The 15,158-nt window shown below is 41.8% G+C and overlaps 1 protein-coding gene across 8 annotated transcripts in view; it reads left to right on the top strand.

Annotated features, from left to right (window-relative positions):
* The window catches only part of OSBPL3 (oxysterol binding protein like 3), a 911,347-nt gene that overhangs the window by 368,236 nt on the left and 527,953 nt on the right, over positions 1-15,158 (top strand). The window lies entirely within an intron of this gene.

The raw sequence follows: 15,158 nt of genomic DNA, 5'->3' as shown, positions 1-15,158 counted from the left end.
ATGGAAGTAGGCTGTCCCCCAGAGGAGGAGAAAGCCACCCTCTGTCCCTAAGCACATTTGCACCTGGGCAGGTGGGAAATTAGGTAGTCAGGAGGCGTATGCTCACAGAAGGCCAGCCACACCCCTAGGGTGGGCTACCTGGTCTGTACAGCCGAGAGTGGGATTTTCATCTTGAAAAAAGGCAAAATAGAGGGTTCTGGGTAGGAAAGGTAACCTTGCCCCCCCACATATGTGGTCACCTCAGGGGTAGATTAGCCACAAGGACTAGCAGCCTATTGGTCTCCTGTTCCCACACCCATCGCTCCCCTAATTCTAGGACTAAAGGGACACTTCTGACACCAGACCTCAGATCTGCTCTGAACTGTGACCAAGGACAAAGACCTGTGTCTGCGTCTCCAGGACTCCATGAAGAAGAGGGCGTAAAACTTTGCACCTTTGGCAGCCACACTGCACCTGCATGATTACAACTCGTCCCGGACCAGTGACGGGTTCCACAAGGAAGGAGAACCCCTCTGCAAACGAAAGGCATCACCAACACTCTTTTGGGCTAGAAGTATTAGTCCCCTGCAGGTAGAAACCACATTCCCGGAACCAAGAAGGTACTGGCCATGGGGCCCGCTGAGGGAGATCCAAAAAGTAAATGGTCTACTGGCTTCTACGATATGTGGTCCTGACCTCCAGCAAGTTTGACTCGTGCTTTCCCCCAGGCTCCAGGAAATAGCCAAACACTGTTTGCCACTGCCAAGGTTTGTTTAGTGACCAGTCCAGCTACTGACCCCGTTGTTCAAAGCTGCACCTCGAGGGAACGCTACTGCAACTCCAACCACCCACCTTAATGGCTCCGTTGCTGAGCTTTCTCATCAGTTTGCTCACCAGCACCATCTCCGTAGTAAAGCCAGGACCAGCATCACCCGTTCACCATCAGGGATAGCTAAGCAAGCCTCTGCACCCGAGATACCTGAGCTAGGTAGAGTTGTTCTGCCTGGTGAACCCTGGTCCAGGGGTCCACACAAACGTAATCACCCGTGGGCTCCCCTAAACTCTAATATGCAAGTGGCTGAGTGTCACTAGTGTAATTTTTCAGCACCAGCAGCTCCCACGTTCATCACCAAAGACAGGCAGAAAACCTCTGCAGCCGTCCCCCACGAACCAGGTAAAACTGATAGAGATGTGCTTTACCGCTCCATGTGTGGCATAGTGAATGGCGGGCACCCACAATGGGGTATATGCCACAACTGGCAGCAAGATAGGGGGAAGTAACCCAAAGAAGAAAAAGTGTTCTCCTGGAGGATTTTCCATGGTCCAAGCAAACTACTCTTGTGCACCACTTGTGCCTTCGCCAAAGTGCCGACTTGGCGAATTGGGGTATTTAGAGTAAAAGTGCAACTTCACCCAGTGTAAAGCATTTGAATCAAAAGAAAGCTTAACTAAGAAGTCTACACATTGGTAGTCAAGAAGCTGCAACCAAGAACATACAAAGGTACTGCACTGCCATACAAAAATAAAGTTATACTTTGAACGGAGCTTAAAACACTGAAAGAGGATACAACCATGTCTACAAAGCGCTGTCAAAGATAATCATAACATACTCAATAATATTGCGAATAATAACTCTGGCTGACAAAACATTAAAAAAGGAAACATAGTGCTATTACACTTACCTGAGTCTTGATAAGTGGAGCATTACACCCTCAGCACCAGGCAGGCCCAAGAAGCACTGGGGTTGTGCTTACTGAGCTCTCCAATACTGACTCAGAATAACTCCAGAGTTCTCTACGAGTGACGAGGCCCCGATGGACACCAAGAAGAAGGTCAGAACTTCAAAGACTGTTCTGGATGACCTGGAGGCTAACCCATCGCCTGTCCTCAGTGATGATGCAGATTCCTAGGGACAGGCGTCAGCGTTCTGCAGAGCTCCACCTTCAATGTCAGCCATTCTCATGAACAGTTTCAAAGCGGTCGCCTTCCTGAAACCACCACCACCTTTTGATACCACCAAAAACCAAAATACTGGCGATGGATGAACTGCCTTTATAGAGACATTTGAAGACTTCATTGATGCACTTACAAAGACTGATAACAGAAAGATTATCAAGTATATCAAAAATCTTGCTAATTTTGGTGTGAAAGAAGTCATAAAATGCTGAGAACTGATTTGGAATCATGTACCAAGAGATTAAAAATGCTCTGATTCTCAAGTTCAATCCATTTCTCAATGTTGATAATGAACAATACGTTTTCAGTCAATGTCGGGGTTGGTGACACAGTTGATGAATTTATGGAACGACCCAATGCACTCCTCAAGCACTGTTAAGTACAATGAATTTTATGATGAAGAAACCATGCTATTTAGAGTTATTCATAGATGCTTGTCAGATTCATTTACATGGTGAATGCTGAGAGGAACTCTTAGTCTGGAGTGAGTGTTGATGGCTACCAGAGCTGAGGAATGTGCTGAGAGACAAGCGACTCACATGGAGGCCGGAGGTGCCCAGAGCGAGTCGGTCATTAGTGTGCAAAATAATCTGAAGGAAAAGACTGAAGGACACAAAGTGATGTCTACATGTAATAGAAGTTTTTATATGTGGGTTTTCGCTTCCACATGAAGAAAAGTGTCCCACCATTGGATAGATATGTAATGGCTGTGGGAAAGAGCACCACGTTGTGTTGATGTGTAAAGCGAAGGAAAAAATAGGAGCTTCACAGCGCAAAGACAAAATGGCCACCAAAAGTAACGTTTGACCCACACCCACTAGTCCAAGCAGCCACATCAGTTGAGGCAAATACATACAAAACAAAGTAGATCACCATGTAAATCATTGTCGGACATTTGTTCTGTCTCGATAATAAGTGGAAGTGAAGAAAGTATTTGTGCCATGTTGATGTTTACCTCAGAGAAACGCACATGTCAGACTAGTCGTGCATGAAGAAAAATGTCAGTCAAAGAAAAGTTGACATGCCAAAGCAGCAAAATCGTACAAATACTGTCTAAAGATTACGTTAAACATAAATGAATGTCCAATACTTTTCATTGTCAACAGGGTGCATTGATAAATATAATACCTGAACTATCTGCATAACAGTATTGAAGAGCAAAGTGTATACTTGGGCTGCATCGACTCCCATATAGAGTCAAAGTTAATTTGTAGTGACAGTGAAACATAAGAAAACGAGGTGCAAGCATGATCCATATGCTTCAAGGTACAGTGTTAAGTGTCTGTTTACTCCGCTTCAATACAACTGCTAATATGGGACTGATTTCTGCAAGTTACATGAATGCTCATCACAAAATAGCAAGTCCATTCCCTTCATAGTTTCATGGTTTAAAAATATGCTGTTTTACTGTGAAAGTAAAACTGCATATTAATGAAGATGTCCATACTAATGCTCAGAGACATAGACAAATTGATTTTCATTTACAAGAAGCTGTTGAAAAAGAACTTGAATCCTTACTTGAGAATGACATTAAAAAGTGTTCTACTGGTCCACAACCATGGGTTTCTCACATAGTAGTAGTGCCTAAAAACAACAGTGAAGGAGTTGTAGGTAAATGCTTGGATATGCGTCAGGGAAACAAAGTAATTGAATGAGAATGACATCCAGGACCACACATTGGTGATATAACGCAATTGAGTGGTGTCAAAGTCTTTTCTTGACTTTATTTAAATAAAGGTTATCAGTTGAAACTTGAAGAAAGCTACAGGTACAGCCTTTCCTACACATCTTTGTTTAGATACAAGAGACTTAGTTTTGGTATCATCAGCTGTAGAACTTTACCAAGGCGTCATTTGACTTGACATATACACCCTTTTGTGAATGCATTCAATTATAGTGATGAAATATTTGTTTTCGGTGCAACACAGAAGGAGAATAATATAGTTCTCACACAAATCAAGTAATCCATTACTAAGTGATGTAAGTTCAACAAGACAAACGTGAAATTCTTTGGCCATATCTTTTCTGATGGCGGTATGACGGTTGACCTTGCAAAAGTACAAAACTCTTTCAAATGCTGATTTCCCCCACAACATGTTTCAATGGTACGTTCTTTTCTTGGTATGGCCAGATACTGTTCAAGATGCATACAAGACTTTGCCACTGTTAGTTCTCTACTATGAGAGTTGACAAAGAAAAACATTTCTTTTCAATGGTCACAAGAATGTGAGAAAAGTTTCAAGAGAATCAAATATGCTAGTGAAATCTATTTTCTTTCTTGTCTAAATTGTTGTTTACATCGAATGGTATGAGTACTGGGTGACTCTAAAAATGGTGGTGTTGAATTCGCAGACTACATGACAGGCTTGGCAATGAGCAAAAGAACCCCCAAAAAAAAAATCTTGAACGGACAGGATGTGTAATGTGAATTTCCAATAAATTGACAATCACAGCTGCAGGTTTTAGAAAGTACTTTGGAGTGTCTATGTCATATGTAGAATTGTGAGTGACACCTTTAAGAGAAACGTATACAATTTATGAAGAACTACTCCAAACCAGTGTGCTTGCCACTGTTTTACCAAGGTGTGCATAGCACCATTTAAACATAGCAACACGCTGAACTAAAATACCCAAACTGGGGTGCGTCACCACAGATTTTTTTATGATGGCTGTGTAAGAATAAACTAGTGTGTGTGTCACTGCAGAATTTCAGATGCACACCACAGTCAGCTGTATGGGAAAGCTTACACAATGTTATATTCTAATCTTGTTCAAGAACTGTTAATCACAGCTATACACAGAATCATTAAATTAGATGAAAGGTGTGCACATAATGGTTTGGTAAAACACCAAAATTATGGAAAAAGAGGTGCGCATCACCACTGTTGAATTCTCAATACTGGATCCAATGTTCAAAAGGTGTGCACATCACCAGTTTTGTACACACTAATACATATAATGTTGCTGTGTTGTTCTGCCTTATTCACCCAATATGGAGGCTCAATGTGTTATGTGATGCATGGGTTCCTGCTTAAAAGGAGCACACATAAAATGGCGGCATATGTGTACAGCTGCTCCATAACTCTTCTTTACTCCCACATCAGAATGGCTGCTCAGTGGGTCAAAATGCATAACATTAAGAGTGCACTGCAGCTTTGGTCGCACAATCCTAAAATAGCAGCCAGTCATACCCAGATACCACCTGACACTGATACAGTCCAGCTTCTCCCATGCCAGACGTTGTGTGCACAGCATACAGTAAATGCTCCATGTCTGGCACCTGACAACCTCATTCCCCTCCGAGAAATTGTATGGGGAACTTATAAATGCGGGCAGAGGGCACCCAGAAATACTGTAGCCACTCTCACCTGACTCAACGTTGAGTGAACTAGTGAAGTGGCATTAGAAAGCAGCATGGGCTCTGCTTGGTGGCTTTTGCTTGCCGCCAAAAATACTATTGTGTACAACGGAAGTAGGCATGAGGGCGTCAGACGTAAGATATCTTTATTTCAATGTACATTAAGTTAACAAGAAGCCACCAATGTACCCTCTGCTGGATGCGCTCCAACTGCCAACAATGGAACGCTCACCAAGAGTACGCAGTGGTGGATCCCTCATAACATTCCAAATCCACCTACGTATATATGAACATAACACATTTCTATCCAAAGCTTGATACAGAAGTTATGGTTGACGCTAGCCTGGTCGGGTTAGGTGATATTCTTCCATGTATAGTGAAAGTCCAAATGCTCAACGGTATATTGTGGCCTATGCTAGTAGATGTTTGCCCCAGACAGAACGCGCTAGCTCACAACTGGAGAAAAAGTTTGGCTGTGGTATGGGCTTGTGAACATTTCCATATATTCCTGTACAGAAAGCCTTTCACGCTGGCCATCAACCTTTGCTGACCATCTTTGGCAACCCAAGATGCATCCTTGCATTGAACGATGGGGACTACGATTACAAGAGTATGAGTATAGAACTGTGCATCATCCAGGAAAAGATCAGAATCATGAGGACTGCTTTTCAATAGTGCCTATACAAGTTCACTGTATTTTATCCAAGGCAGCTGAAGCCTACATTAAGTTTATTGTCAAGTACACCAGCTGCTATATCATTAGCCCAGATTGTCACTGCTACAAGCCATGATAGTGACCTGCTGGAGTTAAGACATAATTACACATCAGTCAAAGAACTTCAACCTCTCAATAATGATGGTGAATATCAAAAATACAAAAATGTCAAAGGTGAATTGTCCATAATTGTGGAAAGAGTTATACTGTGAGGGTCAAGAATCCTGATTCAGGAGAGTCTGCAACAGAAAGTGATTGAAGTGGTTCACAAAGGACATTGTGGTATTGTTGCTACAATGGGAGCTCTCCAAGACCATGTTTGGTTTCAATACATAGATGAAAGAGGTGAAAAGGAACTCAAGGCCTGTCACTTATGTAATTGCCTGTCAACCAGTGTTAATCAAAACTCCCTAGCCATGCATGGGCGAGAATAGCCATTGATTTAATTGATCCACTTGATAATGGACATCATCTAATGGTGATTGTAGATGAAAACTCACATTTTCCGTTGGTTAAAAATCTCTCATCCACGACTCATGCACAAGTGAAAGAAAAACTAGATGGCATATTTGCGATAGGGGGCATCACAGCCATTGTGAAGTTTGATAATGGTCCACCCATTAATTGTAAAGAATTCAATATACTTGTTCACCAGTTTGAGTATACTAAAGAAGGCAGTACGGTGTGCAACTCTTGAGAAGCTCAATTTGAAAACTGTATTGAATTCTACTTTAAAAGCTTATCATTCGACATCCCACTCGAACACAGGTGAAAGTCCTCTGACTTTGATGTTCAGGAGAGCAATGATAACCAAGTTACCTCAATGGACCATCAAGAGAATAGTGAAAACATGATTCGTATAAGGGACTTGGTTAACAAGCAGAAAATGAAAGCTTATGCTGACAAGAGGCAACATGGAAAAGACATCTCATGTAGAAAAGGAGATTTGTTGATCACCCGACAGATGCGCTTCTTATGATGCTGAGCCTTTAAAAGTGGTGTCTACCAAGGGACACATGGTTACTGCCCAGGGCAGTCTGTTACCAGAGACTTCTCTCTTTAGGCCTGTGTTTCATCTGTTGTCAACTCTAGATGGTGAAGAAAGATTGATTTAGAAAATTCAGTGACTGCTGCTGACTCCTTCCAGTAACCAGATTGGGTCATAGGATTAAAGCACCATGCAGACTGATTAAAAACATATAATTTAAATATATATATATATATATATATATATATATATATATATATATATATATATATATATATATATATATATATATATTATGCCTGATTGATTTTGTAAATTTTCATTTAACAGAGAGGGAGATGTAATGTCTTGTATGTTTTAGGATGGAACCTTTCTGGCTCCAAATGCACTCTGTATCGGTGTGACGTAATAGCTAGAATAGAATGTAATGAAAGTTTGGTTTAGAATGTGGTAGTTCACAGGTACACACAGAGGAAGAAGACGTGATTTACATCTCCATGTGTGGTGTAGGCAATGGTGGATACCCAGGCTGGTTAAGAAGCTACACATGCCTCTGGTTATGTATCAAATTTCATTTTGCTGTCTAAATTAATCTGCTCTGTTTTTATAAATTGGTGTTGGATTTCTTTCACGTTGTCATTTACTTATCCATGTTAGTACTGCCCTTTGGTTCTTGTACCAAATTAGGTTCTGCTTGTCAGGACCTTCTTTCCTTAATTTATGTGCAAGTTATGGTAAATGTCAGAATCCTACAGTACCTACTGTGGTGTTGTTACCTGCTGTTGGCAGAAAATGTAAGCTTTTAATGTATACCTTTACTCTTTATTGCCTCTGCAGAGTTTTTTTTCTGAAATTATCTGATGGTGCTTCCTCTTTCAGAGGCTCAATGTGTGCCTCAAAATAGAGAGAACCCTAAATCAAAATCATAGAAATAAATATAACAGTGCAGGAAATGTTTGTTGCCACCTTAGTCAATAGGTTTCTTAAGTCGCTTTTCCATCCATTCAGCCTCACCTCTGAATGTTGTACGTGTTACTAGAAGTCAAATTACTCCCCTGAGTTGCTGATGTAGTGGACTCGCTGAATGGCTCTGGTGACCAAATTGAATGATTTGAACATTCAGGAACAGACTTGGCAATTCTACCACTCTGGCATTTTCCCAGTGGGCTGCAAGCAAGCAGGCATTTTTCAGTGGGGTGGTCTGCCTTGATCCAACCCAGGCCCCCTTCAAGTCTGCCTCTGCAGTGAGGGGATTTTTAAAACTTATTTGCCAAGGCTGAGAAGTCGGTGGTATTGACAGCAACATTTTCTCGTGTTTGTCTCTTGAGCTCCTGGGAGCTGATTCACAAAAGCATTTGAGCATGGCAAGTAATGCTGCCGGAATGCTGTTTTACATACTTTTACATGCCTTTGTGAATCTACCTTAAAGTCCAGGTATATTATCAAAAGAATAAAGAGTGCACAGTCCTGTCTGTTCATACTAATTGTAGATGAATATTCCCATTTTAGATGTTTTGGGTCCAATACAGCAAAGCATGAACAAGTGTGTAAAAGAGTACTGCAGGGAGTACTACTTTACGTACTCAAAACGCACTTGTAGAAAGGCCTTCTATATTTGAAACAAATACTTTGCTTCATGAGCCTCTCTGTTAAACCACGATGATAGGAAGTATAATGGATTTTTGAGACGGTTTAAATTGTTAAAACATTGATCGCACAATAAATTGTATCTCAAATGCTGGCAAATAAAGCAGTCCATTAAACTTGAAAGTGAATGCAAGCGCACGAATACTGTGGCTGAGCAAGCCTCTTAAGCGCCTGGCTCTCAAGTACATCAGCTGAACACATTGTACAATTTAATAGCAGTCTGAGAATTCTTCTTTGTCGTGATTGGAGACATGTAAATGCGACCCAATTCCATCCCCTTGAATCGCTCTTATAAAAGTCTGCCTCGCTGGCTGTGATTTCAGCGAAATGTCACCATTGACCCTGTTTCCATGTCGCGTGTCTCTAAACCCGACTCTCACCCAGTGATGTGGCCAAGGTGCCATGGCCCCCTGGCCTCGTGTGGCAGTAGAAAAACAGCTATTTTGGGGTGCAGCGGACCTCTCCTAGCCCTGTGCTCCAGTGTAACTGCACCTACTGCAGTATTGTTTGCTATCCCCACCATGCGATTATGTTGTCCTCTTCTCTCAACTATCCCCCCCCTCCCCCCCATGTGCCGTTTGTATTTCCGTAATTCGCTTTCTCTTCGCACAAACATCACCTTGTAGGGGCCTTGGTTCAAATCTGACGCTTTGAACTTTAGCGTCAGATTAATATATTCCCTGTGCCTCCTCACCTCAAGTTTATCAATGTTTCTCCCCAGAGCAGGGGCATAGAGCGGCCATTAGAGCAGCGGGCTCACGGAGGAGACATAGGATGGTTTTCGTTTAATATCACACTTGCTGCTCGACGGCCCCCGAAGGTAATGCGATGGTATTTCACTGCAGAACCTGGGTGGTTACTGTTTTTAACTGCAGCAGTGTATGTGCAATAAGCGTAGGATTCTCTCAAATACTAGTTTCTGTTGCGGTCCATTCATCAAACGTACGAATCTCCGCAGCACTAAATGAGTAGGCAGTAGCAAGATACCGATTGCTATTTCTGTATCCACAGAGTAGGTTGCTATGCTATTATAATGGTATTTTTAACCACTGCTTGTTGCACACGTTAAGATACCCACAGTTTCTTCTTAGTGAATGGGCTGATTGTATCTTTGAGGAAAATACATCTATTCATTGATAAGTTATTCAGGAAAAAGCTGGTGCTTTGTGAAGGTTTTGGGAAATGGAGAGGTCTGGATGCAATGAAAGAGCTTCATTGCTTTCAGCGTATTCAGGATTTCCTGTTTAATTTAGAGCTCCTAAATGTTTGTAAAAACAGAGGAAGGGCGCGAGTGTGGAGCACAGAAGTGCAAACATAGCAAACTACTTATAGCAAGATATGCAAAATTATTTTACTATCAAAATATTTTTTCCTCAATCACAGGTTTGACGACTGTAAAAATGTGTCCATTTACAAAGTGTACGTTGTCAGTCAGAAATTATTTTCTGACTCACAAAGTACACTTTGCGACCCACAAAAAATGGCAAAGGACAGTGGCCTGTTATGGGCATCCTAGTCTTCTTCGCGTTTTAGTATGCAGCGTAACAGTGGTTGGTTGCAAATAATTGCTGTTTTCAAGACTTGAAAGAGTGTGGAACCACATATGTGGCAAAGTGAATGGTGGCTGTCCACACGGGAGAAAGCAGTGATCATGGGTAAAGCTGTCTGGTTGCACAATGTTACCAAGAATGTTATTACCACACATGCCTTTACCACACATGTAAATTAAAGTCTGTTGATCCTACAATGCATGTGGTATTGCATTGTGGACCTGTTCTAATTAAATATGTGTGTGTGTGTGTGTGTGTGTGTGTGTATATATATATATATATATATATATATATATATATATTTTTTTTTTTTCTGCTAATCAACTTGTGTTGTTGAGATAAGGGGAAGTGGAATTCATTTTGTCTGAACAATTGTTAGAAATTGGTTTTTTTGGTTGAGTTAGGTTACCCCCTGTTCAAGCAAGGAACCTCACTCTAGTCAGGGTAAAAGAGAATCACCCTCAGTTAACCCATGCTTTACCCCCTTGGTAGCTTGGCAGAGCAGTAGGCTTAACTTCTGAGTGCTAGGTGTAAAGTATTTGTACCAACACACACAGTAACTTAATGAAAACACTACAAAATGACACCACACAGGTTTAGAAACCTAGGAAATATTTATCTAAACAAAACAAGACCAAAACGGCAAAAATCCACAATATACAAGTCCTCAATTAAAAAGCAAAAATAGTCTTTCTGTAGTTTAAAACACACACTAACACTATTAGCATAAAAATGTACCTTGGGTGCGTCAAAAATTGCCCTGCATGGGTGAGTGTGCGTCAAAAAGGGCTTGTGATGCGTCAATTCCACTCACGAGCTGGACCTTGCGTCGTTTCTCCTTTTCTCGGGTTGGGGCACGTAAAGCGATGCATCGATCCGGTCAGCACTCTCGGGTCTGGGCAAGCCGTGCGTTGTTTTTACATGCCCAGCAGTACTTGCATCGGAAATCTAGCAGCACGATGATTCAAAAACCACGCAGCGTGGGTTGTGATCTCCCAGCCTCCATCAGCTATGCTGCACGTTGTTTCTCCTGCTCCATGCGTCGATTCTTCGGTCGCGTTTCCGGCGAGCGTCGATTTTCAGCCACAGAGCCGGCGGCACATAATTTCTTCAGCTGCAGATCGGACTCACGTTGACCGCACGGCGCTCTGAGAGCAGCATGGATTTCTCACTCTTGGGCTGCCAGCTTCTCCTTTCAGGGTCCCAGGAACTGGATGGGCACCACAGGGCAGAGTAGGAGTCTCCAGAGACACCAGGGGCTGGCAGAGAGAATTCATTGCTGTCCCTGAGACTTCAAACAACAGGAGGCAAGCTCTAAATCAAGCCCTTGGAGATTTCTTCTCAAGATGGAAGGCACACAAAGTCCAGTCTTTGCCCTCTTACTCTGGTAGAAGCAGCAACTGCAGGATAGCTCCACAAAGCACCGTCACAGGAATGGCAGCTCTTCAGCTCTTCAGCTCTTCTCCAGGCAGAGGTTCCTCTTGGTTTCCAGAAGTGTTCTAAAGTCTGTGGTTTTGGGTGCCCTTCCTATACCCAATTTCTTCTTTGAAGTAGGCCTACTTCAAAGCAGAGTCTCCCTTGAATGTGAAATCCTGCCTTGCCCAGGCCAGGCCCCAGACACTAACCAGGGGTTTGGAGACTGCATTGTGTGAGGGCTGGCACAGCCCTTTCAGGTGTGAGTGACCACTTCTAGCACAGATGGCTCATCAGGAAATGCAGACTACACCCCAGCTCCCTTTGTGTCACTGTCTAGGGTGAGGTGCAACCAGCCCAACTGACAAACTGACCCAGACAGGGAATCCACAAACAGGCAGATTCACAGAAATGGTATAAGCAAGAAAATGCTCACTTTCTAAAAGTGGCATTTTAAAACACACAATCTTAAAATCAACTTTACAAAAAGATGTATTTTTAAATTGTGAGCTCAGAGACCCCAAACTCCACATGTCCAACTGCTCCCAAAGGAAATCTACACTTTAATCAGATTTAAAGGTAGCTCCCATATTAACCTAAGAGAGGGACAGGCCTTGCAACAGTGAAAAACAAAGTTAGCATTATTTCACTGTCAGGACATATAAAACACATTACTATATATGTCCTACCTTAACCATACACTGCACCCTGCCCTTGGGGACACCTAGGGCCTACCTTATCGGTGCCTTACATGTAAGAAAAAGGAATGTTTTGGCCTGGCAAGTGGGTACACTTGCCACATTGAATTTACAGTTAAGACTGCACACACAGACACTGCAGTGACAGTTCTGAGACATGATTACAGAGCTACTAATGTGGGTGGCACAACCAGTGCTGCAGGCCCACTAGTAGCATTTGATTTACAGGCCCTGGCACCTCTAGTGCACTTTACTGGGGACTTTCTAGTAAATCAAATATGCCAGTCATGGATAAACCAACCAACAATACAATTTACACAGTGAGCATATGCACTTTAGCACTGGTTAGCAGTGGTAAAGTGCTCAGAGTTCAAAAGCCAACAGCAACAGGTCAGAAAAAATAGGAGACAGAAAGCAAAAAGATTGGGGATGACCCTGCATAAATTCAAAAGTCTAACAACAATTAACTGCATTTTTTAATAAGAAAAATTACCCTTTAAAAATCTTCAAAAAAACCTTAAAGAAATCCTTTGATAGTTATGTATAGGTTTGTATTTTGTTCATGTGATATGTAAAGAGTCTGTCCTTTACTCCATTGAACTTGTTAGTTTGTTATTCCTTTTCCTCCTTGTTGCAAAGAAGTGTTTTTAAGGGAAGTTGGGCATGGTTTCCGTAATGGCTTGTGATGAAGATCTTGTGGATCAAAACGCGTCGCCAAAAAAGCATTTTGTTTAAACTCCTAAGGAGGAGTGCGACTCTTTGGTGCTTGTGCGTTAGCATTGAGCCTAACTTTGGATGTTAGCATGTTTCCCGTTCACACGTGTTGCACAGGCGCATGAGGTGGAGGAGACCGGTCCTCAGGGAGTTCTGTGATTCTCAAAGTATAGTTAGGACCTAGTTGCCATAGGAAAAGTGATAACTTTGGCGCTGTTTGACAAATCTTCACAAACTTTTCAAAACTAGGTTGCCACTCATTCCAGCTACTGCTTTGAAAGTTTTGAGGTGATTTGTCAAGCGTGGCTGAGAAAATTGGGGTGGTCCCAAAACGTGTTTTCCCCATTCAGTTTCCCATAGGGATATTAGACACAACTATAGCCTGAGCCGCTGAACAGAATTACACCAAATTTATCAAAGATCTCTTTTTGTGATTTGGTGTATATCCATTCAGTAGTTTTAGAGTTATGAAAAAAAAAAATATATATATATATATATATATATATATATATATATATATATATATATATATATATATATATATATCCAAGAACACAAATCCTCCACTGATCAGACAGATCTCATGGTGAGATCTGATTGGCTGCCACCACGTCAACCAGGAAGTGATGGCAGCCATCTTGGGACTCAGACTCAGTTGAAGTCTGTGCCCAGGTTGGGGTTGACTCTGTGGAGTTGACTGCAACCCACTGACGTGTACAGCCGAAGACTGTGTGTGGCAGTGGTTAGAATAACATATGGTAATTAAATATTACTTTACGTTGAAAAAAAACCTTCAAATTCACTGGAACAAAATTGTTACACAGATGTTATACTTAAGAAATAGAATTGAAAAAACCCTGACGAATAAAAAAACAAAAACAAAGGTGACAGGGACATTATGGTTGGGTTCAACCATAGAAATTAATCGGTTATAATTATGCTTATCCCTAGAAACTATAACTGGTGGCCAAAGGTAGCTATAACTCATGCCCTCCCCATGCACTGCTAATTGCCTCCCGTATTACATCACTCATTACATCTTCTATGAATTCATTGATAATATCACTGCAACATCTGCAGTGAAATTATTGATGAGACAAGTGTGCATGAAGGGCATCGAGTTATACTTACCATAGGGTACGAGTTATAGTCTTTGGAGATAGTTATAACTACACCTGCTGAATTTCGAAGGTTTTGTGTGTGTAAAATCTGAACCTAACTATAACATCCCTGTAGCCTTGTTTTTTTTTTGTTTTTTTACTGAATAATTTTTTTTTTTTTACATAGTTAGGACCTAGCTTCTATAGAAAAATAATTTTTTACTTGCCTATATTTTTGCCGCTGGTAGACGAATCTTCACAACATTTTCTAAAAAATAAAACGCTTGCGTCAGCTGCTCGCAGAAAAGTTTCGAGGTGATCCATCAAAGGTGGTGGTGGGGGGGCAGAAAACAGGGGGAGGTCACAAAACGTCTTTTTCCCATGTTAATTTCGATACGGATTTTGAACAGGAATCGGGGCTGAACTGCTGGACGGATATACACCAAATTTGGCAGGAAGCTGGGTCCAGAAAGTGACTTTTTTGTCATTTTGTGTAAATCCATTCTGTAGTTATTGAGAAAGTATGGAAATTTCAAACTTGTATATAAATCCTCCTCTGATCCTCTTCGTATTCGTGAAACCATGTGCCAACAACAATGTTGTGATTGGCTGGCTGCAACGTGACAGGAACGTTTGTGCCGCCATTTGGTTCATAGGGGCTTGGTTCACAGTGGGGAAAATAAAGGTAAGATAGAAAGGGTCTAGGTTGGGGTACCCTGAGTTCTTGGGACTAATGGAGGCATCTGTGATCCCCCTCATGGGCAAAAAAGTGTCCAAAACACTACAATGCAAGGAGCACTTGATCCTCCCCAGATTCTCTCCGATTCAGGTGAATTCAAGGAGGATTCGGGGATTCAGAGTTTCAGACCCCAATAAAAAAATAAAAAAACACTCACTCCGATCCACACACCTACTCACACACTCATTCTCACACCCACACAACCACTCACACACCCATACAGCAACTCACACAATCAATCACAGATCCTCAATACCACACACCTACTTACATAGCCACACAGCTTTCACACACCCACTCG

This window comes from Pleurodeles waltl, chromosome 10 (assembly GCF_031143425.1).
Source record: "Pleurodeles waltl isolate 20211129_DDA chromosome 10, aPleWal1.hap1.20221129, whole genome shotgun sequence".
Classification (NCBI taxonomy): domain Eukaryota; kingdom Metazoa; phylum Chordata; class Amphibia; order Caudata; family Salamandridae; genus Pleurodeles; species Pleurodeles waltl.
The sequence above is the reverse complement of the archived record's forward strand: the minus strand, read 5'-3'. Positions and strand labels throughout refer to the sequence as shown.